This window comes from Ruditapes philippinarum, unplaced genomic scaffold, assembly GCF_026571515.1.
Source record: "Ruditapes philippinarum isolate M1 unplaced genomic scaffold, ASM2657151v2 ctg4090_1_1_1_1, whole genome shotgun sequence".
Lineage (NCBI taxonomy): Eukaryota > Metazoa > Mollusca > Bivalvia > Venerida > Veneridae > Ruditapes > Ruditapes philippinarum.
Genome location: NW_026855747.1, coordinates 27,979 through 44,231, shown reverse-complemented (window position 1 = coordinate 44,231; position 16,253 = coordinate 27,979).

Genomic DNA, 16,253 nt, shown 5'->3' with positions numbered 1-16,253 from the left:
AATATCCAAAGCACAAATCAATTTTTTCTCCATGTTCTTGGTATGTGCTCGTTGTTTAATAATAAAGTTGCATATTTTTGTAAAAATGAGAACTTAATGCATACATTCACAAAGTAATGCCATGTCTGAAATTTTAAAATGTTTTTATGTTGCGACAAAGATTGAAACGTCTGGTCGAAGTAAAGTAAATTGGATTACAAGTAAAATTGAAATGATTGGTATACTTAAAATGAATTCAAGACAATATGTGCCGAGAATATATCCATTTAAATATTGGTACGAATTGCATAATGTTCGAATGATTTTGAGGACGAACTGTTCTGCAGTGATCTCCCCTTACTGGCCGTAGCGTAACGGTTATGGAAGAACCGCCTCTCTTATAATGGGCGTGGTTTAGGCTTTAATGATTCGACGAGTGACTGAATGCTAGCATACGGAGCATCATTGTAATTTTTTGCGACAATTTAAGGCGGAGCCGAACTTCAACAGAGGCGGAGCAAATGAAGTAAGTGACACTTCCTCAGTCGTAACCTCTTTCAACGGTCAAGTTTTAGAACAATCGACTATAGACTGGCTCATTGGCACGTTATTTATTATGTAGATTAAATTAGATAATGATAAAAAGAATATGATATTCAAACATGGCATTATCATTTCAGTTAGACGTTTATTCAAATCCCTTAAAGCTCCGTGACATGCTGTACATCAGAAAAGCTATTTTTATTAGAAAATTTGAGAACAGTGTGATTTTGTTAAAAAAAATACAAAAAATCAAGTCTAAAGTTTTCCCCATTGCTGTATGGACAAATGCATATCTACTAGACGCCGCTTGCATAATTACAATATATGAGAGCATTTTATTAATGTATTGGACTGAAGTTCCCATATATATGTTGATTTTTACATTATATGACACCAATTTCTCAATATATTGTCATAGGTTGCTAGTATATGAATCCACTTCTCCAATATATGGAACGAAATGAGCAATGCGTGGAACCAAAATGTCATAATATTGACGGGACCTTTTTTAAAGACTGTATTATATCCTTGCACCGGTAGTACAGTTTCGCACCAATATTCCTTGTAGAACTTTCAAAAGACCAGCGTGCTTAACTGATGGCATACTGCATAAGGAAATATTTGAATTTAACGTCACATTAACTTTGGCCTTAAAATGGGCTGAGCAGGCAAAACTTATCATTATATATATGTATGTAAAGTTTCAAAGTCGTACTGACCATTAACAAAAACATATTAAAAAAATAAGTTCATCTCGACCTTTACCTTTGATCAAAAATGAGCATGGCCAGTAGGACACGTCAAGGTTAATATACAAAGTTTGAAAATAACCAGTCAAATAATTGATTTCATGAAAAAGTGTATGCTTTGTAATAGCAGAACCCAGTGACCTCGGCCTTTGACTTGTTGACTTAAAAATAGGCTATTTTGATTCCATATAATGAAAATTGCTATCATAGAATGTAACCTGCTACTTTGGTTCCATACATTAATTAAATGGTTTCATAAATTGTAAAAATGAAATAATATACTGATAATTCGGTTTCATATAAGTACATCTGGTTCAATATATGGCAACTTTGGTACCATATATTGAAGGATTGGTATCATATAATGCGATAACCAACTTATATATTTCTACTTCGGTTCCATACATTGTAAAATGAATTAATATTTTGATAATTCGGTTTCATATAAGGGCATCTGGTTCCATATATGGCTATTTTGGTACCATATATTGAAGAACTGGAATCATATAATGTGATAATCAACTAATATATTTCTACTTTGGTTTCATGAATTGATAAATTGGTTTCATATATTGAAAAATGAATTAATATATTGATAATTCGGATTCATATATGGATATCTGATTCCATACATGGCTACCTTGGTACCGTATATTGAAGAACTGGAATCATATATTGAGAGAATCAAGTTTTATATTGCTACCTGGTTTTCATAAACTGACGGTATGGTTTCATATATTGTAACTGTGGATTAATATAATGGATTCCGGTTAAATAAGAATGTGTTTCAATTCATATATAGTCGATGTGAACTTATATATTATCCAAATGGTGAAATAAATTGAAAAGACCAATATAAGACAGCCATGGCTTTGCATAGGTTAAAGTGTGTCGGACGCTGGTGATTCAAGAATTGACTGAACACCTCAAACGACCTCTAACGACTTTTTACATTGTATTTATAGCATACTGTATAATTAATATAATAATGATATAATCATAAGATACATGGACACGTGCAATACTCATAAATTTTATACCTGCTTATAAAAGTAGGCAATTTAAACTTATTAAATATACAAGAAATAACAAGAAGCGAAAATAGTTGTAAAGAAGAAGAAAAAACTTCTTACGAATACTTGGGATTGCTTTGGGTGTTTTTTTTAAAGGTAAATGATAATATACGAGATATCATTTAACATTTTTCGGTTAATAACCTCACAACTTTTCGGCGCTTTCCGTTGGTAATGAATAATTGGCGATGATTTCCGATTTTAAACTCCTATAATTTAGTAATACAATATTACCCTCGATTCTTTTACAATATAGCCAACCTCGAAAATGAGAATTACATTAGACAAGTTAATACGTTTTAGAATATAAGTGAATTTACCGTAATTTCTTCCAAGAGAGAAACTTAAAAACCGAAAGTCAGTGGGATTTTTTTGTTTGTTTAATTTTCTTAAAATGTTTTTGTTTCTGCGGAATAGCTATGTCATAATGACAAAAAAACAAACGCGGTATATACGCATGTGTGTATGGGATAGTATATTTGTGGTAAATATTATCGTTAATCTTTTATAAAAACCGCAACAATGAGGAAGTTGGTGAAGCATGGTTAAATTGTATAAAACAATTTCTCTTTTAAACTTATTGTTATGTGGTTGATATTTGTGTTTTGTTATTTATTACAAATATTGTTTTTATGTATTATTTTGTTTTTGTATTTGTATATATATTTTGTGTATTTGTTTGTTATTTATGTTTTTTACAGTTCAATATACAATTTATTATTTTATATTATTTCTATATTATTTTATTTTATTATTTTTTTATTATAACAACTAATTATATATTTTTTTTTTAACATAATTTGCATGCCGGGCCTTAGATTTTACAAACTTTCCGAAAAAACCACCTCACGCATGCGCACTTTAATATAAATATTAATATTGCGCCAAAAATTGTTAGTGTTGTTTATTTATTTATTTATTAAGGCGTATGTTTTTATGTCCTTTACAGGTCATTGTTGTTATTTATTATGTTTTATTATTATGCATATTTTATTAATTGTTTATGTATTTTAAAATTGTATTTATGCACTTTGTTATAAATATTTCTAAGGTTTGCGCCAAAAATTGTTTGTGTTGTTTATTTATTTATTAAGGCGTATGTTTTTATGTTCTTTACAGGCATAAACAGCCATTCCTTTATGTAAAAAATCCATACGACATTGGTGGCCAGTGTGGGGGCCATAATTTAAATAAAGTTAATTAATTATTTTCAAGTCTTTGTGTTTTTCTCTTGAAATAAAATTGTTTTATTTCTATTGTTTGTTTTTTATTACATCTATATAAACCTAAACTGGTTACTGATGTAAATCACTTTTTATAGTGTATGGTGTACATTTTGGGCCATTTAAAATCCTAAATTTTAAATCACATTCATTTTTTTTTTGGTCCAATTTTTTTTCCACTACATCATGGCAGATGGTACAACTCAGTCCATAAACTTTTCAAAAGCAGATCTAAAATTTTTAGTTTTTTTTTTCAAGTTAATGCAATGGCAAGTACACCTCATACAGTACACTCAAGTCATACATTTAATGTTACACCTACTCCTAGTATACGGAAACATATCAGCAAAACAGGTACACATCAGGTTCACTTTCCTCCACCCGTTCATAGCATTCCTCCACCCATGCCTAACCCTCAACCATACTTGTCTTTTGTAACAAATAGAAACTTGGTACATGCCCGTATCCCTAAGTTACCTTCTTTATACAACTCGTCAATGTTTAAAATATGGCGCTATGATGTCAATTGTGTCATTAATAAGGGTAATTATCCACCATTTATCATCAGGAAGGCCATTCGTAAATCTTTAAAAGGAAGTGCCAAAGGTGTTCTTTTGCATTTCGGTAAAAATGCCACTGTTCCTAAAATCTTAAATAAGTTAAATGGCATTTATGGTAATGTTCATTCAACTAAAAGGTTGAAGGAACGATTTTATAATAAACAGCAAAAGGTGAATAAGCCTGTTGCTAATTATAGGTTGCGTCTGAAAAGGTTGCTTAGCAAAATACCGTGCAATTTTAATAAATATCCAAGGATAAGATGATGCGGGTTAGGTTGTGGTCAGGCCTCCAAAATATAAAGCTTAAAAATGCCTCTAAATTTCTTTTTCAAAAGAACCTCAACTTCAATACTCTTCGTAAAAAGTTAAAAGCCATTTAAAAAAAACTTGCGCTTGTCCAAATTACCATCTTCTCCTCCTCTTCCACCCAAGCAGGCAACCCCTCAGGCCAATATTTCTATTACTTCTTCTAATACTCCCAATAAGTCTGTTCCTGAACAGCAGTGTGTCACTACTGTACATAGTAAACTTCTCCAAAAAATAAGGACCCTTTCTAAACAAATGGAAGGAATAAAGTCTCAAGGAAACTCAAGGGCTTAAAACAAGAACAATCTTCCACTCAGAATGTCAAAGCCTCTGCCAGTCCTTTAAACTACAGTCAACCTCTATTCCCTCTAAAACTTTAACTTCTAAACAACAGGTTAAGGCAACTTCCTTCTTCAATCAGTAAAAACATATTTTCTCCTCTGGGCCTACTAATCTTGGTTCTACTAACTTGGTCAAACATAAAATCAATCTGTCTAATCCTACCCCTTTCAAGAACCCTTATCGGCAAATACCACCAGAAATGTTTAAAAAGGTACGTAAGCATTTACAAAACATAATTTCGGCAAAAGCAATCCGTAAGTCCAAAAGTCCTTTTTCTTCCAATGGTGTGAACGGGTCTTTGCGTTTTTGTATCAACTACCAAAAACTAAACAACCGTACAATCAAGAATGCTTATGCCCTTCCTCGCATCAACAAAACTATCAATTATCTCATTGGTTCCACTATTTTCTCTAAACGCAACCTTCGCTCAGGTTATTGGCAGGTCCCAGTCAAAGAATCTAATAAGCATAAAACTGCCTTTAGTGTTGGGCCTCTCAAATTGCAACAAAATGGCTTTTGGTCTTACCAATGCCCCTGCAACGTTTCAGCGTCTAATGAAGCGTTGTATGGGCAAACTTCACCTTCGTAACTGTTTAGTTTATCTCAATAACATTATCATCTTTTCTAATTCTATTAATTCTCATTTCCGTCGCCTTCAGTCTGTCTTTCAACGTCTTAAAATGCACAATCTTAAACTTAAAGGGTCAAAGTGTCAATTCTTTAAGCCGCAGGGCCAGTATTTGGGTAACATTGTTAGTGCTAATGGTGTAAAAACAAATCCTAAAAAAAATAAAGCACTCAAAACATATCCTGTTCCTACTTGCCTTAAAAAGTTGCGTAGCTTTTTAGGTTTCTCAGGTTATTACAAAAGGTTCATTAAAAACTACGCACAAATCGCCAAACCTATAAATAACCTTCTTACTGGTATTCCCACCTGCAAAAGTTCTTCTAAAAAATCTAAAGTTCCTTTTAGTTGGGGTCCAAATCAGCAAAATGCCTTTTGTTCTTTGATAAATAAACTTTCTTCTCCTCCAGTCTTAGCTTTTGCTTACTACAATAAACCATTCATTCTTAATGTTGATGCCAGTACTAGCGGTTTAAAAGCGGTTCTTTACCAGGTTGGTGCTGATGGTAAAAAAACATGTTATTTCCTATGCCAGTAGGGGTTTGAGAGCAGGAGAAAAACATTATCCTGCTCACAAACTAAAGTTCTTGGCTCTTAAGTGGTCTGTCTGTAATAAGTTCCATAATTACCTCTATGGTAATTCTGTGAAAGTTAAAACAAACAATAACCCACTTACCTATGTGTTTTCATCTGCCAAGCTTAATGCTACCAGTCACAGGTGGTTATCCTCCTTGTCTGCGTATAACATCAACTTGCGGTACAAAGCTGGTAAAACAAACACCAACGCCAATACACTTTCTAAAATTCCTTCAGCTTGCTTCTTCTCTTCCTAATTCTAACAGGTAAAAAAACATACGACATTATTACACTGATTAAGGGTGTTTTCCCCAGTTTTAAACCATTTCTATTTATATATGTATATATGTAATAAACCCACCGTAGGGAACGTGTTACAGTATCGCGTTTTTCGGTTACAGTATAGAATTTTCAAGATGGAGGATTATTTATGAGAAGAGAGGTAGGTGATTTTTATTCAGGTCCATACTACTAGTAGTGTAGTTTCTAAAAGATGTGTTTGTGCTTTGCTTGTAAGGAAGAGAATCCGGTATCTAGTCATATATTTCTTCAGACCCTGCACCGCAGATTTATCTCTATATTGTGTCACAAATGTGCAGATTTGACGGTTTAAAAATTTGAATCGAGAGACCAACGCATTTTTCTCCCATTCCGGCATTATTTAAGCATGCCTAGATAAAGTAAATCTACAAAACGTTAGTCCTTTATGTTTAGAAACGTTTATAAAAGTAAATGACCAGTTGAACCTTTTTTTCCTGGTCGTAAAATGCGTTTGAAAAAAAAACAATGTTACAGTATAGAGAGAGGTTAATTTTGAAGGGTTACAGCATAGACCTAGCGACTTTGATCCAATTTTGTTACAGTTTATACCCAGATTTCTGTTACAGTTTAGATACTTGCCAAATTTCAAACAAAAGTTCGTGTATCCATTATTTTTATGAAATAACTCATACCTTTCTATTTAATACATTCTTGAAAGGTTGTATTACTTTTTTTCTTCAGCAGAAAAGTTATAGTTTGCTATTTTTCTTACTTAAAGTTTCAGATTGACTTTTTGCAGAATAAGTAATATCCTAAGTAAGGACTGTTTTCACGACAACAACAGTAACTTTTATCGAATTGTAATGAGAGAAGAAAGATTATTGCTTGATTTCATTACACATTATAATCATGCTTATTAGTAATAAAATAGAGAAAAAAGAATCCTTAACAGAAGTCCAACATGGAAAACACGAAAATGTTGCAGGCTCAGTTTGATTTAACCTGTTCATGGGCGGTAGTGGTAATTGCAAGCTACCGTTCCCGCCTCCTAATAATGGCTTCAGCAGAGTTCACATTAAACATGAACTGGTACACTTTAGATTTTTTAACATCTGTGGATGTGTTTCATATGGCGGTTATCATCGAACCTTCAATGTGACACGTTTTTTGCCATTCTAAATGAAAAGCGGCATATACCCCCAGGTTAAAAATTGCGTGTGCCCTAAACGAGAATGCAATGAGTGAACCTAAACAAAATGAAATTTTGAGAGGGATCGGAGGTTATGAAGCCTGCATACCATAGATAAGCTGTCAAAAGACACAATTAACAAGCAGGCAATACCCTAAGAATGATTAAAAAGTATTTATGTGGGCAATACTGCAACCTTAAATTTCCATTTTAAGTTGGAATTTCCATATTCCATAATGTATTTTGTAAGTATTTAAAAGGGTTTATGAAACATTTTTCAATTTTGTTGTGTTGGAATTTCTTTAGGGATTCTGTTTAACTCTATTTTGTTACGTTTGGCTTTCTTGGATTTTAAGTTTCAACGACACTGAGGTCATGTGAAAACATTCCTGCTTTATTGTAAAGAAAGACCCCAGATACCCTTTGTGAAACATTTCAGACACGAGCGCCTGACTAGAACCACCGACCTTCCGTAAATTAGCTTGATAGAATCCAAAGTCATGATTGGCTTTCACCTACAGCAGTTAATGAAAGATGATTTGAAGTCGACGGCCTTATCCGACTCTGCCACTATTATGTACCTCCATCAGGCTCACTAGAGAAGATATTGTAATTGTCTGACCTTAATTTATACTCTATAACTTTCAATATTATTTTCTTTTTTTCAGAAACATGAAAACTGCTATACAGGATGTCTGAAATTAAAAAAAAACGACTTTAATTTAATAATGACAAAATAATCGTAACTTCAGCAAAGAACCATTTCGAAATGACGCCATGATCATGAATTTGATTTGAATGCTTTTGGTTCGAGATGAGAAGGGTCTTTAAACATTGCCTTTTTTCAAAATCTATGTTTTGGGTTTTCGTATCCCCGATTGCAACCGAAACCATTTGAACAACTTAATTGGTAGAAAGTCATGTAAATTTCATCACATTTAGTCAAGTAGTTACTGAGCGGATGAGATTGCACACGCATGTGTACGACAGACGGACGAATAGCCATCGGGCCAATAAGCTCACAGAGATTTAAAAGTCTATGTAACATTCGTACATTTTACCTAGTATAATTATATAGAAAATATCGAAGTCTAAACTGTAACCGAAATCTGGGTATAAACTGTAACAAAATCGGATATAAATCGCTAGGTCTATGCTGTAACCCTGCACAAATTACCTCGCTCTATACTGTAACATTGTTTACTTTTTCAAACGCATTTTACCAACAGGAAAATAGGTTTAACTTGTCATTTACTTTTATAAACGTTTCCTAATATAAAGGACTAACGTTTTGCAGCTTTACTTTTTCTAGGCATGCGTAAATAATGTCGAAATTGCAGAAAAATGCGTTGGTCTCTCGATTCAAATGTTCAAACTGTCAAATCTGCATATTTATGAGACAATATAGCGATAAATCTGCGGTGCAGGGTCTGAAGAAATATATGACTAGATACCGGATTCTGTTCCTTACAAGCAGAGCACAAAAACATCTTTTAGAAACTAAACTACTTGTAGTATGGACCGGAATAAAAATCACCTACCTCTCTTCCCAACAAATAATCCTCCATCTTTAAAATTCTATACTGTAACCGAAAAACGCGATACTGTAACACGTTCCCTACGGTGAAACCAGAGGGTCAAATAGTGAAAAGTGAATTCAACAAATGGCCGTATAATAAAAATCCGTCTCTATTCTTCCAATCAAATAGAGTTTATGTACTATGATTTTGCGTCAGAATTGCCTCTACCTCGGTCATATACCGGAAGAATTTCTGATCCAACATCCGCAAAATCTGGGTGTATACTATTTGGTTTCTACCTACCTACCTACCTACCTATTAAATAAATATTTTCAATTAATTGACAATAGATTACCATACAAAATTTCTTTTTTTCTATTAATACTGGATAATTTTCATACCAAAAGATGGAAAATAAATCCTGAATGTATAGAAAAAAATCACCAGTGAAAATACGGAAAATATGTTTTACTGCAGTGAAAAATATATTTTTTTACAGTGAAAATTGAAAATAAGCATTTCATTTCATCAATATTTCTCACTATTTCATTTATAAGTATATAATAAATACAAATATTTACAGAGAAACTCAAATAAGCATGAACAACATAATTATGTACATGTATATCATTTCTGGTTATCTATCAGAATAGAGGAGAAAGCTTTTACCTTATGGCAAACCTTTATCAGAATAGAGGAAATAGAAAAAGAATATAAATAAATATTGAAAATACTCGGATAAATAGCCTTAATGCAAAAAGATAGAATATTAGGAAATTGTAATTAGTAATTGTATGTAATTGTGAATTATAGTACAGTTAGTTAGCCAATAGCGGATCATAGCCAATAACGGATCAGTCAGCAATTTAACGAAATATTCTTCTAACCGTTTTGAGCTTAAAAATGTTTTTACCTAACAGGCATGTGCATTAGGATGTTAGCTACTTGACAGCGGAACATCCGTGTAATTCACATCAGTTTCACTCAGATGCTTAACCAAGCGTTTCCGTTTCTCGTGAAATTTAGCGCCATTGACAACACATATTTGAAATTGTTGCCTTATTTATCGTAAAAACTCACAAGATATTTCATCAAAGCTGGTAGATATTTGATGCCCACTATGTTAACTACCTGCAACACCAACCGTTTAAAAAATGCTTGAGGAATTATTTTGATAGCACTATTCAAATGAATTGCACCGAGTTGTCCATTAGCGGATCATGCAATTTTATAGGAAGGGACCGCCTCAGTTACCCAACCTGTTATAGAAAATAATTTTTATAGAAAATTTTGGTTTGTATACCAAATAAATAAATAAATAATATAAAGTTTAAATGATTTATGTTAATATTACAACTGAATTTTGCAGTCCATGCCAGAAAAAGTATTTTATGCAGTATAAACAGCTGCAACAGTGAAATACTGTTCCATGCTACATGTACGTAGGTATCCAGTTTTTTCCAGACTATATATAATATCATAAATCATTGTTATTAAATAAATCAGATACAAAGAGCATATTTTTTCATATTCAGCTATTTATATGACAGATATATTGAGACTTGTCCTCACCCAGCGTCTGTGTCCTGATTTCAGTGCAGTAAATTTACAGTAAAATTATTTTTTACATATACAGTTTTTTCTTAAAGCATCAACTTCAAACTTCAAATCATAATGTTCCTTATCATCAACCACATCTTATTTGACAAGGTTGATAACTCTGGCAAAACTATGGCAACCATTTGTCTTTGTGGTTGTTGCTTACACATATCGTTGAGAGCAGTTATCTAGTTCACCATTATTACAACCATAAGATTACTATGTTAACCACAATCATTCAAGTTGCCTCTTGAATTCTTTACTTAGTGGTACCCTTTACACTCTGATACTCAGGGGTGACATATATTTGTGCATTTTTTTTTTTTTGTTCAGGACGAATTTGACAGAAAATTCGTGTTTTGAGACAATCCCCCATTCGTATGTCACGTGATCCACTAATGGCTGATTTGACCCGTTATTGGCATGTTTACTATATGTTTGAAAAAGGTAAATGCACCATGATGCATTCAAAATACAAATTCACAAGAAGTATACAGTTAAAGAGGAACAAAAATACTTCAAATCTACAAACATTTATTTAAGAATTTAAAAATCATTCGTTCATAAACACTAAAAGTTTCACTAGTGATCCGTTATAGGCCAACTCACTGTATAATTCGTTTATTTAAGTCTCTTTCTCACATTTACAAATACAGTACATAAAATTCATATACATTTAAAATACTTGTAAGATCAACCATCTGAGATTTATAAGAGACATATGTAACTGTTATCACATATATTTGACCTAAGAACTAGAATAATCTTGTTAATCTCATTTATTTTTAAAACGCTATAAAACAAGTAAAAGAAAAAGAAGGGGAATAATTTGGCAATATACTCCACAATATGGTTGTAAAATAATCAACAAGTGTATTGTAGCAATTTTACCTAGGAAGATAAAACCAAAATTGATTTACAGGATTAAAAACTATTTTACATATCATGTACTTAAAAAACAACTGTCTACATTGTTATATCAGAAAGCAGGCTCTTGCACAACATCTGATTGCATCATCATTCGTAAAGAGTAAAATCATAAATTTTCTGTTCCTCTTTCAAATTATAAAAATCATTATTTTACCTAGCTGCATGTATAAATAACTCATTTCTTATATCATCAAATAATGAACACTTGAAAAGGGTATGAAACTCATCTTCAACTAAATTGACACAAAACGGACAAAAGCGTGAATCTAAAGGTAGACCCTCATAACGGCTAGTCTCGACTCTTAAAGGTGCCACTCCAGCTTTGAACTTAGCAAACAACAATATTGCATTTTGAGAAAAAAATAATAAGAATAATAATAATAAATAAATAAAATGAAAAAAGAACCAACACCAACATGGATTTCCATGTATTTTCAATGAAGTTCAATATTTCCGTAGAAAGTCAATTGTTTTTATTCCTGTTTTTTTTTCTTCTCTGATAATTTTTCAAAGACCTTAAGACTTTATTCATAGAAGATCATTTAACATTTAATTCATGTCATGTGCACAATATTTTAGGAAATGTAAGATCCCATTGAAAAACAAGTTTAAAGTTAATGTTGTCTGGAATATCAACAAAGGCTTCTTCTTCTGTGGCGTCTTAATTATTCCGTGTCCTGAACAAACACAAATCCATGAGCTATCTGTGGCACAAAGGTCACTTGTCCGGGTAAAATAAGTCCGAACATGATCCCAGAACAGCTACGATGGCTCGTGAAACACGGGCCGGTAAATTCAAAGAAACGTTGGGACAAAGAGCACTTTAAGATCAACAGCAACAATTGGCAAATTGAAGCTGTATGTTTCATTTGGCCTGAAAATATAAATAACAACTACATGTATGTAATCAGCTCTCCCATTGTTTTAGAACGACTTAAAGTGGATTGGTCTGTAATGCAGTTAATAATAACATTGATAGTTTTTAGTATCGGACATAAAAAACAAATCACTAATTAAAAATCTAGGTTTTGTTGGCAAGTGTGAGATACATGATACGATATCGAATATATTTATATCGCATTAGATAAATTGTTCTAGACCAAAATATTATTATTCAGCATATAAATGCTCATAATAAATCACTTAAGACTTGCCTTTAAGGACGACTTTTTTAAAAGATTAACCAAAAGTTTAAGTCAATATTTGAAAGCCTTATAGAATATGTGCCCATTATAGAACAACTCGCTTTAATAAATGGGAAATATGAACAAGCTGGGTAAATGTACTTTGTAAACTAATCTATATTTTTTAAATCATCAGGGACAAGTTTTAAATGGCTAGAGAAAAATGCTATTCTGTCAGGTATGGAAGGTTAAATTGACAACCCTAGTTTCCATTAGCGAGATAATTTATATGTCGGCATGTCAGCATGTATTTACGCAACAAAACGTCTTCATTCGTGGTTGGTGATGTAATAAATTACATTACCATGGCAATATCTGAATAAAGGCATTGAGACATATCTTTTGTCCATAAAAAATGACGAGAGCCAACGGAGAGCATAATTAAGGTTGTCTTACTGCAATGCTGTCCTGCCCAAAAAAATCTAACGTAAAAAATCGGTATTTTCCGGAACGTAATTTTGCACAATCTTCGGTATTCAATAATTCTTAATCGTTTATTACCGGAATGTAGTACATAACGATAAAGGATGAGTGATTGTTCCCTGCGGTCTGGAGACCGCAGGGTATTGGTACGCGTTTAACTTTTGAGGCATGGAGGAGCACGTGACCTGTTTCGGTGCATGGAGGAGCATGTGATCTGTAAACCGTACATGATTGGTTAATTGACCTTTTCGAAAACCTAGCTAAATACCGTTTGCCGGTACGTTACGGATTTACCTGTAGGGAATTAGTCCGAATTACACATAATTAAGAATAAAAAAATATTACGTGATATTTATAATTTTCTATAATTAATTTACCGTTTAAGGTGGAAAAACTTGAATGATGTGTTTGAAAATTATCAATGTTTCTTTAATATCTATCTCCAATTTTACAAACAATAAATTGTTTATACTGAAAATCTACAAAATTAAAATATTCGTAGTGGCATCTGCCATAATAAATAGAGATATTTTCTGCGTAAACTTGTGTGTTTACTTTATTTATTTTTTGCTCGGAATTATTCATAAAATGGTAGGCCTATTAAATCATTTTCTTAAAAAGAAATAATTGTTTTATATTCGACCTTCTCCGGTCTTCAACGGTCACCAGTCTCCCAAGACCTAGCTTCTTCTATATTGATCGTTTATTCAATTGTCAACTATATTCCTGATACAAACGTTTATCTACACCCCCCCCCCCCCCTCCCCCCCGAAATATCTTTGTATCATTAAAATGTTCACCGCAGGAAACTATTTTACTTGTAAATAATCTTATGCTCATTATTACAGTAGGACTACGTTAATATTCGGAACTATCAATTAAAGATAATGACGAATTGCAGGTATCGTTGTCATCAGAATCATACTAAAATCAATGCTTTGAATGGTACATTTCAGAAAGAATATTACGGCTATATTTAGTCAATCTAATGGCCTTTTCGATCTTGAAAGGTCAATTAAGTCATAAATTCTATAAATGCACATATAATTGTGCCTTTTTGCTGAGCATTTCGTACTGTTACCAGATATTATCTTACTGACTGTCAGTGGTAAACATAAACACGTAAACATAAACACGTAAACATAAACACATAAACATAAACACGTAAACATAAACGCGTAAATATAAACACGTTTACAAACATATTGATTGCTAAACAGTCATACCATATAAGCATTACCTAGAGTCTGGAAAACTTCGAAAGGACATTTCAGCTAATAGCCATATGTATTTGTATACTGTATTTGAAGAACGTTTTGATAAACTACAAAATGCAAAATGTACGTTTATCATTTGAATACACATGCTATTCATTTGCAGTATATTTATTCTTAAAGAGCAAATGTCATTGACCCGAAGTATTTGAATATTCAATGACCTTTTACCGGTTTATCCGATTCTAAAGTTAATATGAGCCGCGTCACGACAAAACCAACGTAATGCGTTTGCGACCAGCATGGATCCAGACTAGCCTGTGCATCGGCGCAGTCTGATCAGGATCCATGCAGTTCGCTTACCAACTCTATTACAAGTAAAGAAACTGATAGCGAACAGCATGGATCCTGATCAGACTGCGCGGATGCGCAGGCTGGTCTGGATCCATGCTGGTCGCAAACCCACTATGTTGGTTTTGTCGTGACGCGGCTCATTTTATGTATTTTAAGTATGGCATAACAGTATACATGTTTTATGTCGTGGCTCTAGTTTTTTGGTGTTTTTTTTTCATGAATGAAATACCAATGCAACGCAAATCATGATTTTCGTTATTCAATGAAAACACGCGGCTGTAATCCACATTCATCAAGAAAAGGTAATGTTCATGCGAATCTTTATACTTGTTTTCTTATGCTTTTACAATTTTTCAAAACTATTAAGATCTGCTGCAATACCCATATAACATAAAGATTATTTGTATAACCTACTATTACTGTCAATTGTTCATACCTTTTTTTAATTTTAGTTTGTTAACTATACTGACTTTGCTCACATGCTATTACATTATACTTACAGTATATTGTCATATTTGTCATTCCAAAAAAAAACCTATGTTAACTAAAAAAAATAAAAATGTTACAGAACAACAAATTTTTACCAAAATTAGGTGAAAGGCCACATGTTAACATGGAAATAATAGATTTTGGGTAATTCCAATGTTCTTCATCATTTTTTGTTAATTCGCGCAGTAAAAAATGGGCAAGAAAACGGTATAAAGCAGTACGGAAATATTTCACAGAAAACCATTATAAATTTATGCGTGACTTTTTTGCCGAAAAGAGTTTTTTAAAGAATTTTTAAGAGCAGAGACGTTTAAATACAATACTAATATATCTTTGCATTTATAATTATGTACCTGGTACGAGTCGCCAACAATTACTGTATTTAAACATTACAGTAGTCTATAAGGCCTACTATTATATAGTATTTACCGAGCACAGTCATATATCATGTAACTGCTTACGCGTCGGTCAATGTACTTGCCCTATGATAATATGTACAATATCTAAAGTTGTCTTACTAATTTAACTGATTTTTTTGTGTCGCCTGCCACTAAAAGTAGCGGCGACATATATAGGGACATCTCCGTCGTCTGTTTGTCCACCCATCTGTCCGTACGTCACAAAACTTGTCAGGACTACTCAGAAACTATCCAAACTGTACAGGAATAATCTGTACTTAGTTTCGTTGTGCATATTGTCAGAATTTTTCGGTTCAATGATTTTTGTTAGAGTTAAATGATTTTTAACCCTTTAATGATTTTTATTTTTAATGATTATCCCGAATACTGCTCTTTAAAAGATACTAATGCAATTTCAAGAAGTTAAATATGTGATTGATTGGAAGCTCAAGTACTTGCGCATATCACACAGGTTTTCTGCTTGAATGATTTTTGGCTAACTAACGGCCATTCTTGAATAAAAAGGGTGATTTGGCCTATGAATGATTTTTGTGTTGCCAGCTAGCCACAACTGATAGGGATTCCTTTTACAGTGACCTGTTTGTCTGTCTCTCCGTCTGAGTGCCTGTTCGTCTTTCTGTCCGTCACAAAAAGTGTCACAAAACTTGTCTGTACTACTCCACAGAAACGGGTTTTCCGGTTGAGCAGAGTCTTTC